Raw genomic sequence first — 17,355 nt, 5'->3', positions numbered from 1 at the left:
TATATATATATATATATATATATATATATATATATATATATATATATATATATATATACACACACACACATTATATATTTTTTTTATTATTTTATTATCACACTGGCCGATTCCCACCAAGGCAGGGTGGCCCGAAAAAGAAAAACTTTCACCATTATTCACTCCATCACTGTCTTGCCAGAAGGGTGCTTTACACTACAGTTTTTAAACTGCAACATTAACACCCCTCCTTCAGAGTGCAGGCACTGTACTTCCCATATCCATGACTAAAGTGCGGCCTGCCGGTTTCCCTGAATCCCTTCATAAATGTTACTTTGCTCACACCCCAACAGCACGTCAAGTATTAAATACCATTTGTCTGCATTCACTCCTATCAAATACGCTCACGCATGCTGCTGGAAGTCCAAGCCCCTCGCACACAAAACCTCCTTTACCCCCTCCCTCCAACCTTTCCTAGGCCGACCCCTACCCCGCCTTCCTTCCACTACAGATTTATACACTCTGGAAGTCATTCTGTTTTGTTCCATTCTCTCTATATGTCCGAACCACCTCAACAACCCTTCCTCAGCCCTCTGGACAACAGTTTTGGCAATTCCATACCTCCTCCTAACTTCCAAACTACTAATTCTCTGCATTAAATTCACACAACACATTGCCCTCAGACATGACATCTCCACTGCCTCCAGCCTTCTCCTCGCTGCAACATTCATCACTCATGCTTCACACCCATATAAGAGCGTTGGTAAAACTATACTCTCATACATTCCCATCTTTACTTTCAAGGACAAAGTTCTTTTTCTCCACACACTCCTAAGTGCACTGCTCACCATTTTTCCCTCATCAATTCTATGATTCACCTCATCTTTCATAGACCCATCTGCTGACACGTTCACTCCCAAATATCTGAATATAATCACCTCCTCCATACTCTCTTCTTCCAATTTGACATCCAATCTTTCGTCACCTAATCTTTTTATCCTCATAACCTCTCTCTTTCTTATATTCACTTTTAATTTTCTTCTTTTAAAAACCTGTCATATTCATTCACCAACCTCTGCAACTTCTCTTCAGAATCTCCTAAGAGCACAGTGTCATCAGCAAAAAGCAACTGTGACAACTCTCACTTCATGTTTGATTCGTTATCTTTCAACTCAAAACCTCTTACCAAGACCCTCGCATTCACTTCTCTTACAACCCCATCTATAAATATATTGAGCAACCACGGTGACATCACACATCCTTGTCTAAGGCCTACTTTTACTGAGAAATAATCTCTCTTTCCTACATACTCTAACCTGAGCCTCACTATCCTCGTAAAAGCTCTTCACTGCTTTTAGTAACCTACCTCCTGTACCATACACCTGCAACATCTGCCACATTGCCCCCCTATCCACCCTGTCATACTCCTTTTCCTAATCCAAAAATGCCACAAAAACCTCTTTACCCTTATCTAAATACTGTTCACCTATAGGTTTCATTGTAAACACTTGGTCTACAGACCCCCTACCTTTCATAAAGCCTCCTTGTTCATCTGCTATTCTACTCTCCGTCTTACTCATAATTCTTTAAATAATAACTCTACCATACACTTTACCAGGTATACTCAATAGACTTATCCCCCTATGATTTTTGTACTCCCTTTCGTCCCCTTTGCCTTTATACAAAGGAACTCTGCATGCTCTCTGCCAATCCCTAGGTTCCTTACCCTCTTCCATACATTTATATATTCCATATATATATATATTATATATATATATATATATATATATATATATATATATATATATATATATATATATATATATTAGGTAGTAGGTTGGTAGACAGCAACCACCCAGGGAAGTACTACCGTCCTGCCAGATGACTGTGAAACAAAAACCTGTAACTGTTTTGCATGATGGTAGGATTGCTGGTTTCTTTTTCTGTCTCATAAACACGCTAAGATAACAGGGATATCTTGCTACTCCTACTTACACTTTGGTCACACTTCATAGACACGCACATGCATATATATATATATACATACATCTAGGTTTTTCTCCTTTTTCTAAATAGCTCTTGTTCTTTTTATTTCTTCTATTGTCCATGGGGAAGTGGAAAAGAATCTTTCCTCCGTAAGCCATGCGTGTCGTATGAGGCGACTAAAATGCCGGGAGCAATGGGCTAGTAACCCCTTCTCCTGTATACAATTACTAAAAAAGAGAAGAAGAAAAACTTTATAAAACTGGGTTGCTTAAATGTGCGTGGATGTAGTGCGGATGACAAGAAACAGATGATTGCTGATGTTATGAATGAAAAGAAGTTGGATGTCCTGGCCCTAAGCGAAACAAAGCTGAAGGGGGTAGGAGAGTTTCAGTGGGGGGAAATAAATGGGATTAAATCTGGAGTATCTGAGAGAGTTAGAGCAAAGGAAGGGGTAGCAGTAATGTTAAATGATCAGTTATGGAAGGAGAAAAGAGAATATGAATGTGTAAATTCAAGAATTATGTGGATTAAAGTAAAGGTTGGATGCGAGAAGTGGGTCATAATAAGCGTGTATGCACCTGGAGAAGAGAGGAATGCAGAGGAGAGAGAGAGATTTTGGGAGATGTTAAGTGAATGTATAGGAGCCTTTGAACCAAGTGAGAGAGTAATTGTGGTAGGGGACTTGAATGCTAAAGTAGGAGAAACTTTTAGAGAGGGTGTGGTAGGTAAGTTTGGGGTGCCAGGTGTAAATGATAATGGGAGCCCTTTGATTGAACTTTGTATAGAAAGGGGTTTAGTTATAGGTAATACATATTTTAAGAAAAAGAGGATAAATAAGTATACACGATATGATGTAGGGCGAAATGACAGTAGTTTGTTGGATTATGTATTGGTAGATAAAAGACTGTTGAGTAGACTTCAGGATGTACATGTTTATAGAGGGGCCACAGATATATCAGATCACTTTCTAGTTGTAGCTACACTGAGAGTAAAAGGTAGATGGGATACAAGGAGAATAGAAGCATCAGGGAAGAGAGAGGTAAAGGTTTATAAACTAAAAGAGGAGGCAGTTAGGGTAAGATATAAACAGCTATTGGAGGATAGATGGGCTAATGAGAGCATAGGCAATGGGGTCGAAGAGGTATGGGGTAGGTTTAAAAATGTAGTGTTAGAGTGTTCAGCAGAAGTTTGTGGTTACAGGAAAGTGGGTGCAGGAGGGAAGAGGAGCGATTGGTGGAATGATGATGTAAAGAGAGTAGTAAGGGAGAAAAAGTTAGCATATGAGAAGTTTTTACAAAGTAGAAGTGATGCAAGGAGGGAAGAGTATATGGAGAAAAAGAGAGAAGTTAAGAGAGTGGTGAAGCAATGTAAAAAGAGAGCAAATGAGAGAGTGGGTGAGATGTTATCAACAAATTTTGTTGAAAATAAGAAAAAGTTTTGGAGTGAGATTAACAAGTTAAGTAAGCCTAGAGAACAAATGGATTTGTCAGTTAAAAATAGGAGAGGAGAGTTATTAAATGGAGAGTTAGAGGTATTGGGAAGATGGAAGGAATATTTTGAGGAATTGTTAAATGTTGATGAAGATAGGGAAGCTGTGATTTCGTGTATAGGGCAAGGAGGAATAACATCTTGTAGGAGTGAGGAAGAGTCAGTTGTGAGTGTGGGGGAAGTTCGTGAGGCAGTAGGTAAAATGAAAGGGGGTAAGGCAGCCGGGATTGATGGGATAAAGATAGAAATGTTAAAAGCAGGTGGGGATATAGTTTTGGAGTGGTTGGTGCAATTATTTAATAAATGTATGGAAGAGGGTAAGGTACCTAGGGATTGGCAGAGAGCATGCATAGTTCCTTTGTATAAAGGCAAAGGGGATAAAAGAGAGTGCAAAAATTATAGGGGGATAAGTCTGTTGAGTGTACCTGGTAAAGTGTATGGTAGAGTTATAATTGAAAGAATTAAGAGTAAGACGGAGAATAGGATAGCAGATGAACAAGGAGGCTTTAGGAAAGGTAGGGGGTGTGTGGACCAGGTGTTTACAGTGAAACATATAAGTGAACAGTATTTAGATAAGGCTAAAGAGGTCTTTGTGGCATTTATGGATTTGGAAAAGGCGTATGACAGGGTGGATAGGGGGGCAATGTGGCAGATGTTGCAAGTGTATGGTGTAGGAGGTAGGTTACTGAAAGCAGTGAAGAGTTTTTACGAGGATAGTGAGGCTCAAGTTAGAGTATGTAGGAAAGAGGGGAATTTTTTCCCAGTAAAAGTAGGCCTTAGACAAGGATGTGTGATGTCACCGTGGTTGTTTAATATATTTATAGATGGGGTTGTAAGAGAAGTAAATGCGAGGGTCTTGGCAAGAGGCGTGGAGTTAAAAGATAAAGAATCACACACAAAGTGGGAGTTGTCACAGCTGCTCTTTGCTGATGACACTGTGCTCTTGGGAGATTCTGAAGAGAAGTTGCAGAGATTGGTGGATGAATTTGGTAGGGTGTGCAAAAGAAGAAAATTAAAGGTGAATACAGGAAAGAGTAAGGTTATGAGGATAACAAAAAGATTAGGTGATGAAAGATTGAATATCAGATTGGAGGGAGAGAGTATGGAGGAGGTGAACGTATTCAGATATTTGGGAGTGGACGTGTCAGCGGATGGGTCTATGAAAGATGAGGTGAATCATAGAATTGATGAGGGAAAAAGAGTGAGTGGTGCACTTAGGAGTCTGTGGAGACAAAGAACTTTGTCCTTGGAGGCAAAGAGGGGAATGTATGAGAGTATAGTTTTACCAACGCTCTTATATGGGTGTGAAGCGTGGGTGATGAATGTTGCAGCGAGGAGAAGGCTGGAGGCAGTGGAGATGTCATGTCTGAGGGCAATGTGTGGTGTGAATATAATGCAGAGAATTCGTAGTTTGGAAGTTAGGAGGAGGTGCGGGATTACCAAAACTGTTGTCCAGAGGGCTGAGGAAGGGTTGTTGAGGTGGTTCGGACATGTAGAGAGAATGGAGCGAAACAGAATGACTTCAAGAGTGTATCAGTCTGTAGTGGAAGGAAGGCGGGGTAGGGGTCGGCCTAGGACGGGTTGGAGGGAGGGGGTAAAGGAGGTTTTGTGTGCGAGGGGCTTGGACTTCCAGCAGGCATGCGTGAGCGTGTTTGATAGGAGTGAATGGAGACAAATGGTTTTTAATACTTGACGTGCTGTTGGAGTGTGAGCAAAGTAACATTTATGAAGGGATTCAGGGAAACCGGCAGGCCGGACTTGAGTCCTGGAGATGGGAAGTACAGTGCCTGCACTCTGAAGGAGGGGTGTTAATGTTGCAGTTTAAAAACTGTAGTGTAAAGCACCCTTCTGGCAAGACAGTGATGGAGTGAATGATGGTGAAAGTTTTTCTTTTTCGGGCCACCCTGCCTTGGTGGGAATCGGCCGGTGTGATAATAAAAAAAAAAAAAAAAAAAATATATATTATTGTATGTGACGTCACCGATATCATAAAGAGAAGCCTCTCAACTGCCCGTTGCCCAGCTCAACTGGAACCCCAAACACAGAGGACTGACGGACGTCAAGAGCGTCCTGATGGAGCCACTATACTACCCTGGAAGGATGGTAATCAGATTGCCTGGGACTACACCTGTGCCGCCACATTGGTAGACACCTACTTGCCATACTCCGTAACTGAGGGGAGTGGAGCTGCCAGCCACAGGGAGACCCAGAAGATCCGCAAATATGAAGGCCTTTCCCTTTGCTATAATTTCATCCCAATAGGGTCGGAGACCCATGGAGCATGGGGCAGGTGTGCTCTAAAGTTCTTCAAAGAGCTGGGTGAAATTCTGATCATAGAAAACAAGAATTACAGGGCGGCCAGCTTCCTCCTTCAGAGACAATGTTGCAATCCAGAGGGGGAATGCCTGCAGCATTCTCGTCACAAGGCCCACCGCCGGGGAGCTGGAAGAAGTATTCGAGATGTAGCTCTGAGATGTTATCCATGTTGCTCTACTCCCCATTGTATTTTTGTCAATGAATTCTTTCTTTAAATAAAGTCTACAAAGAATATAGATATTGGGGGTGGTAGGATAAAATAATATTCTAACAGCTTCAGGAAGAACCTTGAAGCAAGTTTATTCTTTTCTTTGAGGAGGGTCCCCAGGACAGTTCGAGAGGTTGTGGAACAGAATTCTTCCTCCGTAAGCCATGCGTGTTGTAAGAGGCGACTAAAATGCCGGGAGCAAGGGGCTAGTAACCCCTTCTCCCGTATAAATTACTAAATTTAAAAAGAGAAAATTTCGTTTTTCTTTTTGGGCCACCCTGCCTTGGTGGGATACGGCCGGTTTGTTGAAATAAAATAAATAAATATATATATATATATATATGTGTGTGTGTGTGTGTACTCACCTAGTTGTACTCACCTAGTTGAGGTTGCGGGGGTCGAGTCCGAGCTCCTGGCCCCGCCTCTTCACTGATCGCTACTAGGTCACTCTCCCTTAGCCGTGAGCTTTATCATACCTCTGCTTAAAGCTATGTATGGATCCTGCCTCCACTACATCGCTTCCCAAACTATTCCACTTACTGACTACTCTGTGGCTGAAGAAATACTTCCTAACATCCCTGTGATTCATCTGTGTCTTCAGCTTCCAACTGTGTCCCCTTGTTACTGTGTCCAATCTCTGGAACATCCTGTGTGTGTGTGTGTGTGTGTGTGTGTGTGTGTGTGTGTGTGTGTGTGTGTGTGTGTGTGTGTGTGTGTGTGTGTGTGTATGTATGGTTCGTCCTCGGTTTGAGGTACTCTTAAGCAGATGCTGTTCAAAAGAATATAGGCAAATAAACTCATACATAAACAAAATACGAAGAGTAACATATAGTTGCGAGGAAACAATTGATGAAAATGCATGCACGTAAATCATTACAGTATATGTAAAAAAGTTATGTATTAGGCATCACACGAGGTGAAAATGGTTAGGGGAGGGGAGGAAGTTATTATGCTGTGGGAGGGGGTGGTGGAGTTATTGTGCTGCAGGAGGGGGCGATGGAGTTATGGTGATGCAGGAGGGGGCGATGGAGTTATGGTGCTGCAGGAGGGGACGATCGAGTTATGGTGATGCAGGAGGGGGCGATCGAGTTATGGTGATGCAGGAGGGGACGATGGAGTTATGGTGCTGCAGGAGGGGACGATGGAGTTATGGTGCTGTGAGGGGGTGATGGAAAAATTGTGCTGTTGTAGGGGGATATGGAGTTATGGTGCTGCAGGAGGGTGCGATGGAGTTATGGTGCTGTGAGGGGGTGATGGAGAAATTGTGCTTTTGTAGGGGGATATTGAGTTATGGTGCTGTAGGAAGGGGCGATGGAGTATTTATGGTGCTTCAGAACGAATGACGAAGTGGTGATGATTGTCGGGAGTAAGCTATGTAGGGAAAATAAAGTAAATATCTGCTTGGGAAAATGGGAATGGGAGTGAAGGAAGGGTCATGGTAGTAGATTTATTATTTATAATGAAAACTAAGCGCTAAACCACCGGTAAGGAGTGCTAAAGGAAGTATAATGAAAAGTTATGTAATAAATCTGTTGCTGTCAACAAACCATAGAGGGAGTCTGTGTGGGGCAGTCAGGAGAGAAGATAAAGTAAGAGTTACGACGTCGAAGGTAAATTCTGCGTGCTCGCTGGTAAACAGGACAGTCTAATAGAATATGACAAACTAAAATTGGAACCTGACAATTCTCAGGGTGAAACTGGGTGCCTCTCCATGAGATACCCATGAGTGAGATGTGTGTGCCCGATGCGTAGATGGGAAAGTGTAGTTTCCCAAACACGACATCGATGTTAAGACCAGAATCCTAAACTCGGCTTGATAGAAGGTAATTTGTTATGAATCAGCTCAGACCAACGTTGCTGCCAACGGTTGAGAAGGTGGCCAGAGATTAGAGCAAAGGTCTGAGAATGGAATTTCCCAATATGAAACGGGAAGGTCATGTACCGTTGACCACGCAGCAGAGTCAGTCTGCTCGTTGCCGTGAACATCAACATGGTCAGGCATCCAGCAGAAAACGATTATTTCTTTGTTTTTGCTAGAAATGCGGCGTTACCAAAGTTTCATACGAAGAACTAGGGAATAAGGCGAATTAATTTTTTTGATAGCCTGCAAAGCACCATGGATTCTGAAACTGCCATGAATGTTCATGGTGGTGGGGAGTGGGGAACGGGAGTGAAGGATGAGTCCATTTCGTATTTTTTATTAAATCAAAGTAAGCATTCCCACAATATGCTGTTACCCAATTATTCATAATAATTACATATGGATTCGGTAACGGAGTCTTTTTCCGTGTCATGTACCTCGCTCAGTATGGTGGTTTTTCTCTGTGATATTCCCCTCATACAGTTTTATGGGGTTCTCTGCAATATTTCCTCACTCAGTATGATAGGTTTCTTATAAAATGTGGTGTGTGTGTTAGCTTGAGCTGGGAGGCTTCAGTATTCCTCTGAAGATTCAGCAGCTACGGCAAATTAAAAGGTTATCCAATAATCCTCTGCCTTCATAGTTACTTTTTCTCATACCCTTTCCCCCACGTCTCCTTCGACCCCCATCCCTATCACTTTTACCTACTATTCCCCATCTTCGACCACCCCTGCTCTTATCCTCACCCTTCATCTACCTCCCTCCCTCTCTCTCTCTCTCTCTCTCTCTCTCTCTCTCTCTCTCTTTCATACTCTCTTCTTCCTCCCCCCTCCCCTTCTTAACTAGACGCAATAATAGAACGAACTCAAAAAAAAAAAACAGCAATTTTTCAAGTCTATCGGATACAAGATCGATTATTACTTCCAGTGTGAGAGCAAGAGTGCAACGTGTTTGTTACCGATATACCTCCCGTGGTTTATCTTGTCGTGTTCCAGATGGTCCAGCCCACCTTGGTCTCTCCTGACGTGTTCCCAGTGATCCAGTCCTCCGTAGTTTCAGCACACCGTGGCACTTTGCCAATATTCTAGGCAGGCAAAGCAAATTCTCTCTTTGATGAGACCCGGGTAAGTGGTAAAAAAGCAACACTGTTCCTGGCAGCATTGATGATGCACAGTCGCTGCCTGGAGTTCCTCCTGGACGGAACACACCACACACACACAATCACTCACACACACACACACACACACACACACACACACACACACACACACACACACACACACACACACACACACAATACTGCGAGGAATTGACAAGGTGGACAGATACAGGATGTTCCAGAGATGGGACACAGAAACAAGGGGTTGCAGTTGGAAGCTGAAGACTCAGATGAATCAAAGAGAAGTTAGGAAGTATTTCTTTACTTCTCGAGTCGTCAGGAAGTGGAATAGTCTGGCAAGTGATGTAGTGGAGGCAGGAACCGTACACAGTTTTAAGACGAGGTATGATGAAGCACATGGAGAAGGGAAAGAGAGGATCGACCCCTGAGTGAATCGACCCCTGTAACCACAAATAGGTGAGTATACACACTCACACACACAAGCATACTGCGTGATCGGTTTGTTGTTGTATGGTGTAAGTGTAAGCAGCACTATTGGTGATCTGTGTTGTACTGTGCACCCAGCTGTTTAACAACGCCGGAAATAAATACCCATTGTGGAAAGCCTGTTGAAATCAAGTCATGATCAAAGTACTAACTCTTCCTGTCATGGCTTCATAAAACTGTTTCTTTTTTACCTTTCAATTCTTATAAAACGCTTCTTGCTTTCCCGTTCGCCGTGATTTTTGAAAAACTCCTTACAAGGATGTTATTCAAAAAGTTTTTCTCCTTTTAGCCTACAGGTCTTAGAACGTTTTTACCATTAATCATATGATCGTTAGATGTTCCTCCTTCTAGTCATGTCATCTGAAAACGTTCTTACAGCAAAGTATATGGTACTACAACGATTATTAAATAAATAATGTGATTTAAAGCTACCCTTCCAGAGAGCCACATCAACATCAAACGTTCGTAAACCAGCTGATTATATAACGTTAATGTCATCGACTAAGTGATCGTTAAAAGTTCCACCTGTTAATAATGCTATCATAACAACGTTGCATTCGTATAACATATGATTACCGTTCTCGTGGGTTGACTCTTGCATCTCAAACATTACTTTCGTCTGTTACGTGACCCAAAACTTTACTCTTGTCTGTCACGTGACCCAAGACTTATTCGTATGTGCCAAGTAACCGATAACGATATTTTCTTCTGTCACGGAACCAAAACGTTCTTGGTGTTTGTCATGTAACCCAAAACGCTAATGTCGTCTGTCAAACGAATTCAGTGTCAGTTTCTCAAGTTATCCAGACTGTAGCTCTGTTAGGCTAACACAAGCTTCATTCTCTCAGATACTCAACCAATACGCTCTTAATCTATCCTAAGGTAGGTCGTGGCTCAGTACTAGTGCTTGCAGCTTATAACCAAAGGACACGAGTTCAATCCTGGGGCGAGTGAAGACATTGGTTCTGCTCACCTAGCATTAAATTGATCCCAGGTGCTAGTCCGCTACTGGTTTGACGGTGCAAAAATAATTACTCCTGTTACGCAAATCGTTACACTCATGTTTCACACACACACACACACACACACACACACACACACGCTTCGTGTTACACGTAACTTTATACTAATGTTACACAAAACTTTACAATTGTCGTGTTACACAAAGCATTGTACTTGCCATGTTACACAAAGCATTGTATTTGCCATGTTACACAAAACGTTGCAATTATCATGTTACACACAAGTCAATAGTTCTTTGTCATGTTAAGTAACTATTATTAAACTCGACACCTCTTTCCTTCAGTTTAATCCAAGCTAATTGGTATTCCAACTTGCAGTAGAAACAAGCTTCCTGCCGTCTAGATGAGCCTAGAAATGGGGCACTCGGTTGTTAGGTAACCGCACAATGGGACTGCTGACTGTTACCTGATCCACAAAACGAAACTCCTGCTAATTATGCAGCTTAGAACGAAATCTCATGCCACCTAGTGGCTGAAAAATGGTACTCAGTGACCCATGAGACAGCAAGAGCGCAGTTTTCCAGTTAGTCTCTTGTTTGACTTGTGACAAATTTAAAAAAATGATTTCTGCAGTAACTTATTGTATTCTTATCTTGAAAATAATGATGAACGGGCCAGAAAGTATTTTAATTTTTTTTTTGGAAAGCTTACAGATTCGAATCTTTTTATTATTTATTCATGTTCATTTTTCCTTCATTATTGCATCAACTCTGCTTTTTTTATGTAATTTTGCCCGCTGAGTTTCATTTGTTTAATAAATATTCATTTGCTAGACCAACATTTAAATTTCCATAAAATATTTTTTTTTATTTTTGGTTATCTCTTGCAAAATATCTCCGTAAATGAAAGCTACTTAGCGTAACAAATTGTATAACCTATCAAAAATTAGCACCATTGAGGCCAAAATAATAAAAAATAATCTGAATGGAGTTATAAAGGAAAATGTTTGAACCGGTAATATTTCCCGAACCTGTTGTCCACCTGTTATGTTCTGTTATAGTGCATCGCTTAAGTGGCTTTTCACACTGATATATGAGCTTCCTCGGTTGCATAAGACATCTAACAATAGGGGTCAAACCTTCAAGATCTGCTGGAGACTATGTTCTCAACACTAAGACTCAATATCAGTGGAAAGCTGTGGCGAGAGCCGTCAAAAAACATGTTCTTGTCGATATTGCTTTGAATGCCATGAATGCAGGGAAAGTTTTTATTTTCTCATTTGAACTCCGACGTGACTGAAATCACAGAAGTAGTTCCATGAAGATTTCATCAGAACAATACAGGTGAATAATAAACATGGCAGGTGATTGAGGCGAGCTTTCACCTGATGAAGTCTGTTGCGTAGTTTTTCTTTGGCAAGATCCTAAGATGACTGGATCTCGAGATGATTTCATTATATGATTATCATACTAGAAGTCTCTGATTACAGTACACACATATAACTGACGTTTCTGACCACTTGATAAAATCTGCGAAAATGTCATGGACTGGAATGCCCAATAAGAACTTTGTAATGTCAAAGGTGCAGTAAAAAGGGATGGTTTCTGTTTGGACAGTTGCTTTATATAACAGTGTTATCTGCTGTTCGCTGTTAATTTTAGCTGAAGTTCAACATATATGGCATCAAGCTGGTTATGCTCATTACTCAGACATTTATTATATCTAGTGTACACCATATTTATAGAGCGAGACACTGATATTTCCCCAAACACTCATTCGCGTTATTTCTTTTTTTAACGCATCGGCCGTCTCCCACCGAGGCAGGGTAACCCTAAAAAGAAAAACTTTCGTTTTTCTTTTTAGGGTTACGAAAGTTTTTCATTTTACATATAGTAATTTTTAGTGGAGATGGGGTTAACTGTTTCTTGCTTCCGGCATTTTAGTTACCTCTTACGGCACGTATGGCTTACGGAAGAAGGATTCTTTTCCACTTTCCCCTTTGCAGTTATTTCAAATATTTCCTTAAAGATAAGAGATTCTGATTGCATCAATGCAATTTTCGCGAATTTACATAAGAACATAAGAAAGAAGTAACACTGCAACAGGCCTACTGACCCATGCAGAGCAGGTCCATGTGACCCCCCCCCTCGGATTAGCCCAATGACCCCCCCCTCGGATTAGCCTAATGACCCACCCAGTCTGGTCACCTCCACTCAAGGAGCACGGCACCAGACCCAGCAGCACAAGCTAGTCAGGTCCAACTCGCACCCACCCACACCCACTCATGCATTTATCTAACCTATTTTTAAAACTACACAAAGTTTAAGCCTGAATAACTGTACTCGTGAGTTTGTTCCACTCATCCACAACTCTATTACCAAACCAGTGCTTTCCTATATCCTTCCTGAATCTGAATTTTTCCAACTTGAAACCATTGCTGCGAGTCCTGTCTTGGCTGAAAATTTTCAGCACACTATTTACATCCCCTTTATTTATTCCTGTTTTCCATTTATACACCTCGATCATATCCCCCCTAATTCTACGCCTTTAGAGAGAGTGCAGATTCAGAGCCCTCAGTCTATCCTCAAAGGGAAGATTTCTGATACATAGGATTATCTTTGTCATCCTCCTCTGTACGTTTTCCAGAGTATTTACATCCATTCTGTAATACGGTGACCAGAACTGAGCAGCGTAGTCTAAATGAGGCCTAACCAAGGATATATAGAGTTGAAGAACAACCTGAGGACTTCTATTTTTTTATTTATTAATTTGAACATGATACAGTGAAGTACAAGTATGCAGAACATTATGAGCAGGCTTAAAATTAACTTAAGATTAACTAAGCAATGATATATTCAGTGGCAAAAACATTATTGAATACAGATAATTTAGCACAAGTGAGTATTACAAAGATAAGTCGTATGGTCATTTACTGTGTTGATGAGCATTCAGTAGAATGGAGTATTCTGTTAGGTAATGTAATTAAAAAATAAAGTTTGATTGGGTCACAGGTTAGACATTTATGAGATACAATAATGAGAAACATTTACGAGATACAATTTATGAGATACAATTACTCAGTATTTATTTAGTTGTGGGTAAGTGATTTTTGAGAAGAGACTTGAATTTATAAACAGACAGTGTTTCTTTTATATTCACAGGTAATGAATTCCAGATTTTAGTTCCTTTTATGTGCTTTGAGTTTTTGCATAGCGTGAGATGGACTCGAGGAACATCAAAGAGTGATTTGTGCCTTGTGTTATGGTCGTGTGTTCTGTTGAGGTTGGTAAGGAGACGTTAGAGGGGAGGGTTTATATCAGAATGAATGTAGTAGGTGCAGTAATAAGTATGGATGTTTTGAATGGTGAGTAGGTTTAGAGTTTTGAATATTGGTGGAGTGTGCTGCCTGTAGTGCGAATTTATCATTCTGACTGCAGCCTTTTGTTGGGTAATTAATGGTCTGAGATGGTTTATTGTTGTTGAGCCCCATGCACAAATTTCATAGGTGAGATAGGGGTAAATAAGTGAGTGGTATAGGGCCTGGAGGGCTGACTGTGGAACATAGTACCGTATCTTCGATAGTATGCCTACGGTCTTGGAATTTTTTTTTTTTGAAAATTTGTAGTATATGTTTGAAATTTGAGTCTATTATCAAGGTGGATTCCTAAGAATTTTCCCTCTGTGAGTTTTGTGATAGGTGATCCGTTTATCATTATGTTAAGAGGGACGTCTGTAGCTCTGTTACCAAACTGAATGAAGTAGGTTTTGTCAATGTTTAGAGTAAGTTTGTTAGTCCTCATCCAGGTAGATATTTTCTGTAATTCGGTATTTACAGTATTGGCTAGCGTGACTGGGCTCGGGTGAGAGAAGACGTATGTAGTGTCATCTGCAAATAGTGTGGGTTTGAGAAGTTGCGATGCATTTATGTATATGAGAAAGAGAAGAGGGCCTAGGACACTTCCCTGTGGGACACCAACTCTGACTGGCTGTGCTGAAGAGTTTGCCCCGTTTGTGCACACATATTGGCTTCTGTTGCTGAGGTAAGACTTTAGGTAGTTGAGGAAGTGCCTTCTTATACCATAGTGCGACAATTTTATATGGAGCAAGTCATGGTCAACGGTATCAAAAGCTTTACGTAAGTCTATGAAGATTCCCAGTGGGACTTCTTTTTTCTCTATTGCAGTGTATATGTGTTCTAGCATGTGTATAATAGCATCATTAGTATTTTTATTAGGCCTAAATCCAAACTGACAGGGGTTGAGTATGTTGTGGGAGATGAGGTAGTTATAGATTCGCTTATGAATTAATTTTTCTACGATTTTAGAGAGAGGGTGTAAGTTGGATATTGGACTATAGTTATTCAAGTCTGTTTGGTCTCCTCCTTTATGGATCGGGGTGACCCTTGCTATTTTGAGAACTGTAGGGAAGGTAGAGGATTCTATGGATTTGTTAAAAAGTGTTGCAGTGATTGGTGATAGTACTTGTGACGCTTTTTTGTATATAAAGGGTATTAAGGTATTTAAATCTCCTGTCTTGTTTTTTAGTGTGTTGATAATAAGGGAGACTTCAGTAGGGTTAGTCGGAGCTAGGAACAGCGTGTTCGGGTACTTGCCAGTGAGGTAGTCATTGGGTGGGGTATCTGAGCTTGGGATTTTATTGGCAAGGTTTTTTCCTATAGTGGAGAAGAAATTATTGAGTCTGTTTGCTGTTTCAGTTGGTGGGAGTTGGGGTTCATCTGGTTTTGTTAATTCAATTTCGCTATTTCGTGATATCTTTTTGTTCCTAGAATTGCTGATAGGGTTTTCCAGGTCTTTTTCATATCACCTCGTAAGTTGGATAATCTGTTCTCATAATACAATTTTTTAGCCCTTCTTATCAGGCTGGTTAGGACTGACGAGTAACGTTTTGTTTGGTCTCTAGTTATGTGACCCATTCTGTACTGTTTTTCGTATAGGTGCTTAGATTAGATAGATTTTGCCACCGAAGTGGCTAGTTTATTGTGCACCCCATATCCATCCTGTGGACGGTAGCGCGAGAGCATATGGATACACAAAAGGCCTAGGAACTAGGCCCCAAAGGGTTAACAGGAATACATATGGATTTATATCTACATATCTATAGTTCACTTATCTGTTACAAGCAAATTTAGGAAATTTGCTTAGTATATCTGGTATCTTATTTTCATTAATAAGATATCTTGACATGTCACATAGGTTATTATACTGTCTGTCTCTGTATTCCTCAATAAGTGGACAATTAAGCACATAGTGTTCAAGAGAGTGACCATATGCCTGATCACATAATTTACATTTAGTTTGATCATCATCTGTGTGTCTCCCAAACTGCCAGAAGTACTTGTAACCAAGCCTAAGCCTGGCCACTACAACATCAGTCAGTCTTTTCACATTGCAAGTTGCTCCATAAACATACTTATCTACGTTCATGTTATCATAGTGGGTTATAGATCTACTCAGGCTTCTAACTGCATTCCTATAACAATCATCTTCATTATTTACTTCTCTCCTAATATTATTCCTAATGCTAGACACAGTTATACCAAAGTTATATTCTACGTTCTCCTTCTGGATACTCTTCTTGGCTAACATATCAACTTTATCATGAAGGAGTAATCCAATGTGTGATGGGATCCATAGCAATTGTACATTAATTCCTTTGTCCCTAATTTTTGAGTATCTATACCTGGCTTCCCCAATGAGCATGTTGTTGGAGTCATTATATGAGCCAAGAGCCTTCAATGATGACATAGAATCAGTAATGATGATAGAGTCAAGCTCAGTGTCATAGGTTAGCTTATAGGTGCTTTGTATTTATGGATTTGAGGATGTTGGGTGTTAGCCAGGGACTGTTCAGTCTCTTAGCTGTCATCTGTTTAATTTTTTGGGGGCAGTGCTTGTTATAAAGGTATTGGGTCTTTTTTAGAAAATTATTAATACATTCGTCAATATCTGTATAGATTTCTAGCTCAGTGTGCCAGTCAATGTTTGTCACTGCTGCTGTGAAGTTATTAATGGCTGCCTCATTGTGAAGTCTGAAAGTGACTTTAGTACTGTCTTGGGGTAATTTGCCAAGGTTTGTGATGAGGAAGGTAGGGTAGTGATCTGTGGTACTATCTGTGATTATGCCTGATTTTAAAGGGGATATGGTGTTGGTCCAGATGTGGTCTAGTAGGGAAACACTAGTCTCTGTAACTCTTGTAGGTTTTGTTACTGTTGGTAGCAACATGCAGTTACTCATAGTGTGTGTGAATTCATTAACGTGTGGGTCCTGATCTTGCAGGAGATTTATATTGAAGTCACCTGAGAGTAGCAAGTGATCTTTATTCATGCATGCATCAGTTATCATACTTCCTAGGTTGTCACTAAAACGGCTAAGGTTTGACTGTGGTACTCTGTAGATGTTTATCACTGTGAGAGGTTTTTGTAGGTATTTGGATTTGAATTTAGCTATTATATATTCCCCATGTTCATCCATTGTGCAAGTATTAATGATACATTCTAGTTGGTCTGAGTAGTATATAGCTGTGCCACCCCCTTGTTGATCTGGCCTACAGTTGTGTATGGCTGCGTAACCAGGAATGGCATAGACATCTGTAGTATCAGGCTTTAGCCAGGTTTCGGTGAGAGTAATGGTGGATATACTGGCATGCAGGGAATTTAGTAATGCTATGATGTCATCGTAATGTTTACTTAAAGATCTGATATTGTAGTTAAAGACAGTTATGTTTTTGTTGGCTCTGAGAAGTGCCTTTGATTGTTCTGCTGTGTAGTAATTACAGTTACTGTTTGATTCATTTAAGTCATTCAATAAGAAGTTGGTATCAGGATCAATGCTTGTTATCATGAGATTTATAGTGAATCAATAGTTAGAATTAAGTATAAGACAAAGTAAATATTCTAAAGCTTTAAAATAGCACCTGAGTTATTTTAAC

The 17,355-nt window shown here is 40.6% G+C and overlaps 1 protein-coding gene across 1 annotated transcript in view; it reads left to right on the top strand.

Annotated features, from left to right (window-relative positions):
* The window catches only part of Gpa2 (Glycoprotein hormone alpha 2), a gene marked incomplete in the record, with an annotated part of 845,288 nt that overhangs the window by 524,391 nt on the left and 303,542 nt on the right, over window positions 1–17,355 (top strand).

The sequence above is a fragment of the Cherax quadricarinatus genome, chromosome 36, assembly GCF_038502225.1.
Source record: "Cherax quadricarinatus isolate ZL_2023a chromosome 36, ASM3850222v1, whole genome shotgun sequence".
Lineage (NCBI taxonomy): Eukaryota > Metazoa > Arthropoda > Malacostraca > Decapoda > Parastacidae > Cherax > Cherax quadricarinatus.
This window is presented reverse-complemented; position numbering and strand designations above follow the sequence as displayed.